This window comes from Anarrhichthys ocellatus, unplaced genomic scaffold, assembly GCF_004355925.1.
Source record: "Anarrhichthys ocellatus isolate YVR2014 unplaced genomic scaffold, GSC_Weel_1.0 scaffold76, whole genome shotgun sequence".
Classification (NCBI taxonomy): domain Eukaryota; kingdom Metazoa; phylum Chordata; class Actinopteri; order Perciformes; family Anarhichadidae; genus Anarrhichthys; species Anarrhichthys ocellatus.
Genome location: NW_022280106.1, coordinates 1,246,599 through 1,253,503, shown reverse-complemented (window position 1 = coordinate 1,253,503; position 6,905 = coordinate 1,246,599). Strand labels below are relative to the sequence as shown.

Genomic DNA, 6,905 nt, shown 5'->3' with positions numbered 1-6,905 from the left:
TCAGAGGTAAATATTGTATTATTTACTTCACTACCTCAGAGGTAAATATTGTACTTTGTACTCCACTACATCATCAAAGAACCACCATGTAAGTAACTTTTTTTTGTAGTAACGACAAGATCATCCACTTTTTAAACTAACCCAAGTAGCCTGGAAAGTCGATCTGATCATGGTGTAATATTTGTGTTAATTAAATGATATCGGGGTTAGCGTCTGAAAAAATAAAATTCTGAGTTTACAATTCAAACTGCCATTAATTAATTCCTGCCATTAATGTTCCAATGCTTTTGTTGTCTTTGGAGTGTTGAAAGTTTGAGTCTTGAATCTTTTCTTTGCCTAAACAAACCTAGAGCAGATTTATTTTTGCAGGTGGTCTTTAGCTGGTGGTAAAGGTAACAGGAATTCCCTGTGAGGGTGACAAAAATAAGATGTCCTGACGTGTTAATCAAAGTGTTATTTACCGCTTTTTTCGTGTTGGAATAAATGTTAAATACTTAACTGCAAAGTAGTAATGCGTGTTTGATACTTTATTTTTTTTTTGCATTAAATCATACTGGGATGTTTGCTGAAATTGATTGGATGGCCCTACCTAGAAAAATGTCCACCAGCCGCCACTGGTCGTAACATTAACGCTCATAATGTTATCTACTTCAAAAATGTAAAATTTGTTGAATACATTGCAATCTGGATGTATTTAGGTTGGAGGTAAACCCAATAGTTGAATCCCTAATGAATCACTGATGGTTTTATCAGTTGTTATGAATTCATTTAATTGTTCTTTAATTTTTTTTTTTACAAAGGATTCTTTCTGAAAATGTGTGGATTTGAAACGCCAACATGTCGTTTGGAGTAGATGAAATTCTATTTTACCCATTAGATTAGTTAAAATTATAGAACCCAACGTCAATTAAATCTGGTGAAAAGCTATTGTTGTGCCATTTACTATTGTTTTGTTAAAGCAATTCTCCTCTCAGTATCTCTCCCAGACCTGTGTCCTTTAATGTGTTTGAAAAAGATGCAATGACGTGGTAAAATATATCCTGTGTACTACATCCTTTTCCAATCGATACATTTCCAGGGGAGGCCACCGGGATATGAGGGATATTTAGGCCTCACAAATTCCAAGTTAATAATGGATTATCATTAAGGATTAATGATCCCTAAGGGATAACTAAATGTATGGCATATTAAAGCCTCATTCATTAACAATATTTAAAACTATTTATTTACTGCATTTAATGCATTGACCTAATGTATTAAATAACTATGAAATGTACCATGGAGCCCACACTGTCACTAACTGCCCTCCCTGAATAAATATGATCTAATCTACTTAAAAACAAAGAAAGAGAGAAGCAGATAGAAGGGTCTACAACAGGGGTCGCCAATTGGCGGACCGCGGTCCGGATCCGGACCCAGACGCCGTTGTATCCGGACCCAGGACCTAAAATCGATTTTATTTTGACAGGGCGCTTCTATTTTAACCGGCGCAGCTTTTTCAGCCTTTACGGCACTTGTTGAGCGGTGCAGGAAACGCACTGACCAATGCGTTGTAAATCACATCACGTAATGCGGCTCAGCCAATCAAATATGGGTATTCTGACAAGTTTCCTGACTGGAGTGATATGTACACACACCAGGGGAGAGACGAGGAAAGAGAAGGAAGAGCAGGAGAATAATATGTGAGTCAGAGAAGTTCACATGACGTTCTCCAAAAAGAAAAAAGAGACCAGAGTCTTTAACCAAGAATGGACAGACTCTTATAGGTTCATTCTTCACACGGACAGTTTAAAACCAGTGTGTCTCACATGTTCAGGGTCCGTGACGATTATTAAAAGCGGTAAATGAAGCAACACTACCAGACAAAGCACAACTCTTTTGAGCAAACGTACCCATTCATATCTGAATGAAGTCACAGAAAATAAACCTAAGAGTCCAAAATGATCAGAATCCTAACACATGAATTCACTGACCAACAATGATGTTGACAGAGAGAATAGAGCTGAAACAAGTGGTTTATTAACCACAGATAAAGTCCATGCACAAACATTTCTCTTGTTAGAAGATGAGAAAAATATAATATTGTGGCTTTTTTGATTGACATCACTTCACGCCTGAATGAACTGAATTTAAAGCTGCAGGACAATTCAGTGAAATTAATTTTTCTAAAATGAATTACTTTATTTTAAGATGCACATTTTTATTTTTGAAAAGCTTTCTGTTATGTCAGTTATGCTTTAATCCAGCTGTTATTTTACTTAAAAGTAGAGAACATGTATTTATGTATTTCTATGTATTATATATAATCCATCCAGTTAAATTTGAAAACAGAATAATATTTGTTAAAATATAATTGATGTGCACGTTCTTTATTTGATTTGACAGTTGTTGACTACACAGAGACGTAACTACTACTAGACTTCTTGAATACATATATATATATATATATATATATATATATATATATGGCACTAAATAGCGCAAGTTAGATATTATTGTAATGTTCCGGACCTTTGCCCGAGGAGAGTTTCTCAATCTGGACCTTTTGGAATTTTAATTGAATACCCCTGCTCTACAATATGTGTTTGAAGGATCTATCCAGGATGAAAACAGGTTAAAAAGATTAACTAGCACGCTAAAGCGTAAAAAGTGAACGACCACATCACCTGGCCATTGAGACAGAAGACAATGAAATCAATGGAACATCAGTGTTCCTGTAGAGCCGGGTAGGTCGTTATTCACTGTTACAATCATTAGAAGAACTAAAGCAGCATGTGTATGAATTCCCTGATGATGAAAAACATCAGAGTAATGTGTTGAGGCATTGCTGGATTACCAAACATATTGGAGCAGTAGACTGCACCCATGTGTGCATCAAAGTTCCATCTACAAATTCCATCAAATTTATGAACCGAAATAATTACCAATCCATCAACGTGCAGGTAATCTGTGATGCTGACTGCCACATACTCAACGGTGTGGCCCACTGGCCAGGAGGTAGCCACAACTTCTTCATTTTACACAACGGCACAGTGGAGTTTGGAGGCAGGAGCTGTGAGAAGTGGATGTCTTCCGTTTATGCTAAAGTATTTTATATGGCCTAAAACATGGCTGATGACGATTTGGCAATTGTAACTCCTAACACAATTTGGGTTGAACAGTCTGGCATGCTGTGTCCATTGCAGTGGCTCATGGCATTTCTTTACCACCTGGAACAGAGCAGCAACTACACTACAGGTCACATGATGTACGAGGGTTCTGTAATTTATTTGTGAACCATATTTAAAAGTTTTCTGAATCTGCTCTTTTGATTTACAGAATATGATTTTACAAGGCAAACATTACCTGAAGAATACATTTTTTTCCACTTCAAGCATGCATAGAAAGACTGTCCAGCCTGTCGCAGTGGTCAAGCAATACACACAATCACACAAGGCCCGTCAGCAGGCCAGGAATTTCACCCATCACTCAAACTGCTGTAACACTAAATGTCATCATTCACCCATTCACACCCATTCATACATGCAAAACCACCTGCCCATCAGGACTCTAACGAGCATTCATACAACATTCACACACCGTAAGCACAGCTACGGGAGCAATTAAGTGTCTTGTTCAAGGACACATGGACATGGACTCGTGGAGCTGGGGATCAAACCGCCGACCTTCTGATCCTCCGATCCACATTTCACCAGCATTTTTTGCTGAGATTCTGAATTCTTATTGGGCAAAATGAAGTGAAACTGATGTACTGTATGTAAAATATACATATGAAACTCTGGGACCAGATGTTGCACCCTACTGGCAGGTAGGTAGAATGGAGCTGTATCTTGCTGGAGACCTTCTCATGAAAAGGAAGAGAATCGTATCTCAGGTACTCGGTTGGGAGATAATGTATAAACTCCATGAAGGTCATCAAGGGATCTCCAAATGCCGTGTCAGAGCCAACGAATCACTATGGTGTCCAGGTATACCTGCCCAGATTCCAGACACAGTAGAAGAATGTGAAATATGCCAGAAACACAACACAGAGCCACTGATCCAGACCACAGTCCCAAATTGGCCCAAGCAAAAGGTGAGGATTTGTTTGGTCAAAAAAGACACCAGTTTATTGTGGACTATATTCCGAGGTACATCAAGCAGAGGTCAGGGTCACATCAGCTGAGGGTATAATTCCAGAAGTGAAAGAATAGTTTTATCAGAGACATTCAAAGTATTGGCAAACAAGAGCAGCACCACACACACACACACACCTCTTTCATCACCATCACTGAGGTGGGCTTAAGTAAGACTCCAGTAGAGTTGCTCAGTGGGCAGCAGGTCACACTGTTGTATGGTGCGAATGTGAATATGTGTGAATGTGTGCAACTATGATCAGGATGTTCCTGAAAAGAGAAGCTTCCTCTCACTGGAACTTCACTGAATAAAAGAAAAGTTTATAATGCTGCACACTACAACTCCCCCCACTGTTCCAGGAACACTACCAGAGCTCACCTTAGGACTGGACCTGCTATAGATGACCTGTATTAGGACTAGGACACAGGGAATCATCATGAGCAGCCACCAGTCACTAGATCAGGCAGAGTTTCAAGGGCTCCTGAGAGACTCGATCTATCTCAGTAAAAAGTGATTGTCAGCTATAAGCATAACAACTTGTCAAAGAGATATACAATGTGTGTGTTGAAAGAGTACCTATGCAATGTAGGGGACTTCCAGATATGGCATTAAATGGTTGTCGCTCACCTAAATCCATGGTGTCCCGCCTCCTTCATTATACACGAGCCAAGAGTGGTTCAAAGCAAATGCAGGCATTACACCTCATCACAGCTTGTCGATGCATAGCTTGTTACACCCCATGTCTGCTATTTTGTCCTTTTTATTCATAAACATTGAGGTCATTGTTCAAATTTAGAAAGTGAAAATGTAATGATGTCAAAATCATCAACTCCTCGATGGATTGATCTGGGGTTTGTGTGTGAGAACCCTCTGGCACAGTGAGGTTGTTGCTGAGCCAAAACTGTGCTGTAAACCCCACAACGCAAAAACATTATTAGTCAATATTATTAACAGCCTTTGCTTAACACTTGCTTTTAAATCAATTTGAATGAATTAATCTATGAATGTGATCTATGAATGTGAGAAAATGTTAACGTGTAAGGAACAGTTGAGAGCTGATGTTCAGAATTCAGTTCTACTAATTCCTCTTTAAAAACTGCTCAGTGCCTCAACAAAAGCAGATTGTGAAGAACAGAGACAGGTTGCTGTTTATTTTGGTCCTGTTGTCTCCCAAAGCTGTCAGTGGAAGAAGAGGGCATTCAGGGTCTGACATCTGGGAATGATTTGCCATTTGTTTGGATGTGGACATTTATGATAGTGAAAGTGGAATGTGTTTTCTTTGTGTGTGTGTGCGTGTGTGTGTGTGTGTGTGTGTGTGTGTGTGTGTGTGTGTGTGTGTGTGTGTCGGCCAGCTGTATGTCAGAGCACAATAACCTGATGCCAGCCTGGATCTTGTTTGATTAGATATATTTAACGTAATCACACTACAAACCACTAGTGTTTCAATTTAATAGAAAGTTATTTGCAAAGTAGAGGAATCTTACTTTTGTTGTTATAGTCTCCAGTAGTTCTCCTCTGAAAAGTGTCTGTCTTCCCCCTTAGTTTGTGTCTTTGTTAGGTTGTTGTCCCGTCTGTCCCGTCCTCAGGTCATTCTTTATCTCCTCCCACACAGAACAATGTCAGCCATAAAGTCTTGCTCCTCCAAACAAGTGGAGGAGTATAATAGAGGGAGAGGAAAAAGGGAGAAAAAGTGGCAAAATGAGGGAGAGAAAGAGATTTAAGCAAAGCGTAATGCTGAGGAGGAGGAGCTCTAAGCACAACTCTAACCCAAAGGGGAAAAAATAAAAACACAGAAGAGAAGAAACATGAGTCCTGTGTGTGGGAAAACTGAATAGAACCAAAAGAAAGAAGCATAGCGTGACACATCCTGTGTCCCTTTCTCTATTAACAGTAAGCAGCTGCTTTGAAACTAATAACAACGGTTGTCCTCAATTTTTCTGGTCAACAAGTTAAAATGTCTCTCCCACCGATGCCCTTGGCTTGCCAAAGCATTTCACAGAGTACCTATAATGGGGCCTCTTTTTTAGAGCAGAGTGACATTTTAATGTTCAGGTGTGGATATGAGCCAATGACTCAGGATACTGACAAAACTAAATCTGCCAATCCATTGACCATAGCATGTCAATGTTGCATGTTGCCACAGCACAGGGAGTACTGGCTAAATGTTTTGTTGTTTTGGCTGCACCCGGCTCCACTTGTCCCCCACAGTCAGATATATACTGACGACAGATGATTTGAGAGAGCACAAAACAAATGAGCGCGCTACTAAGTCTGCAAGTGAGCCGCACACAGGCAAGCGTTTGTAAGAATAGAATTAGATCGAGCATTTGAACATTTTGGACAAGAGGAAATTACCCTTGGCTAAGCCCCACCCCCTGCTGCTACTCACAATATGTGTTTGAAGGATCTATTCAGGATGAAAACAGGTTAAAAAGATAAAGATAGAAGATAAAGTGTAAAAGTGAACCACCACATCACCTGGAGATGGAGACAGAAGAACTGTTGTATTTTAACCATATCAATCAGGTCCCTCCTCACATGTTCACTTGGTTCAGTCACTTACTACTCCACACCACTTCATCTTTAACATCACTCTGAGAGTGTGTGAACCGTAAAAGGTCAAATTAATATTGCATCAGTATGATAAATAAATATTGCATCAGTATGATGCAATATTTATTGAGCCCTATTTAGTTATATTGCATATAATATTTTTCTATACATCTCTTGCTATGGCAGCACTGTTTCCCTGATTCTTTTTTATGTGAAGATACTGGACATATTGCCCC

General features: G+C 39.3%; 1 protein-coding gene across 3 annotated transcripts in view; it reads right to left on the bottom strand.

The window, feature by feature from the left end:
• The window catches only part of c1qtnf1 (C1q and TNF related 1), a 22,359-nt gene extending 16,576 nt beyond the window's left edge, over positions 1-5,783 (bottom strand). For all 3 annotated transcript variants that reach the window (XR_004213731.1, XM_031873905.1, XM_031873906.1), the window contains exon 1: positions 5,601-5,783. The gene's annotated coding sequence lies outside the window, so the exon portion shown is untranslated. The remainder of the gene's footprint in view (positions 1-5,600) is intronic.
• Between the last annotated feature and the right edge of the window lie 1,122 nt (positions 5,784-6,905).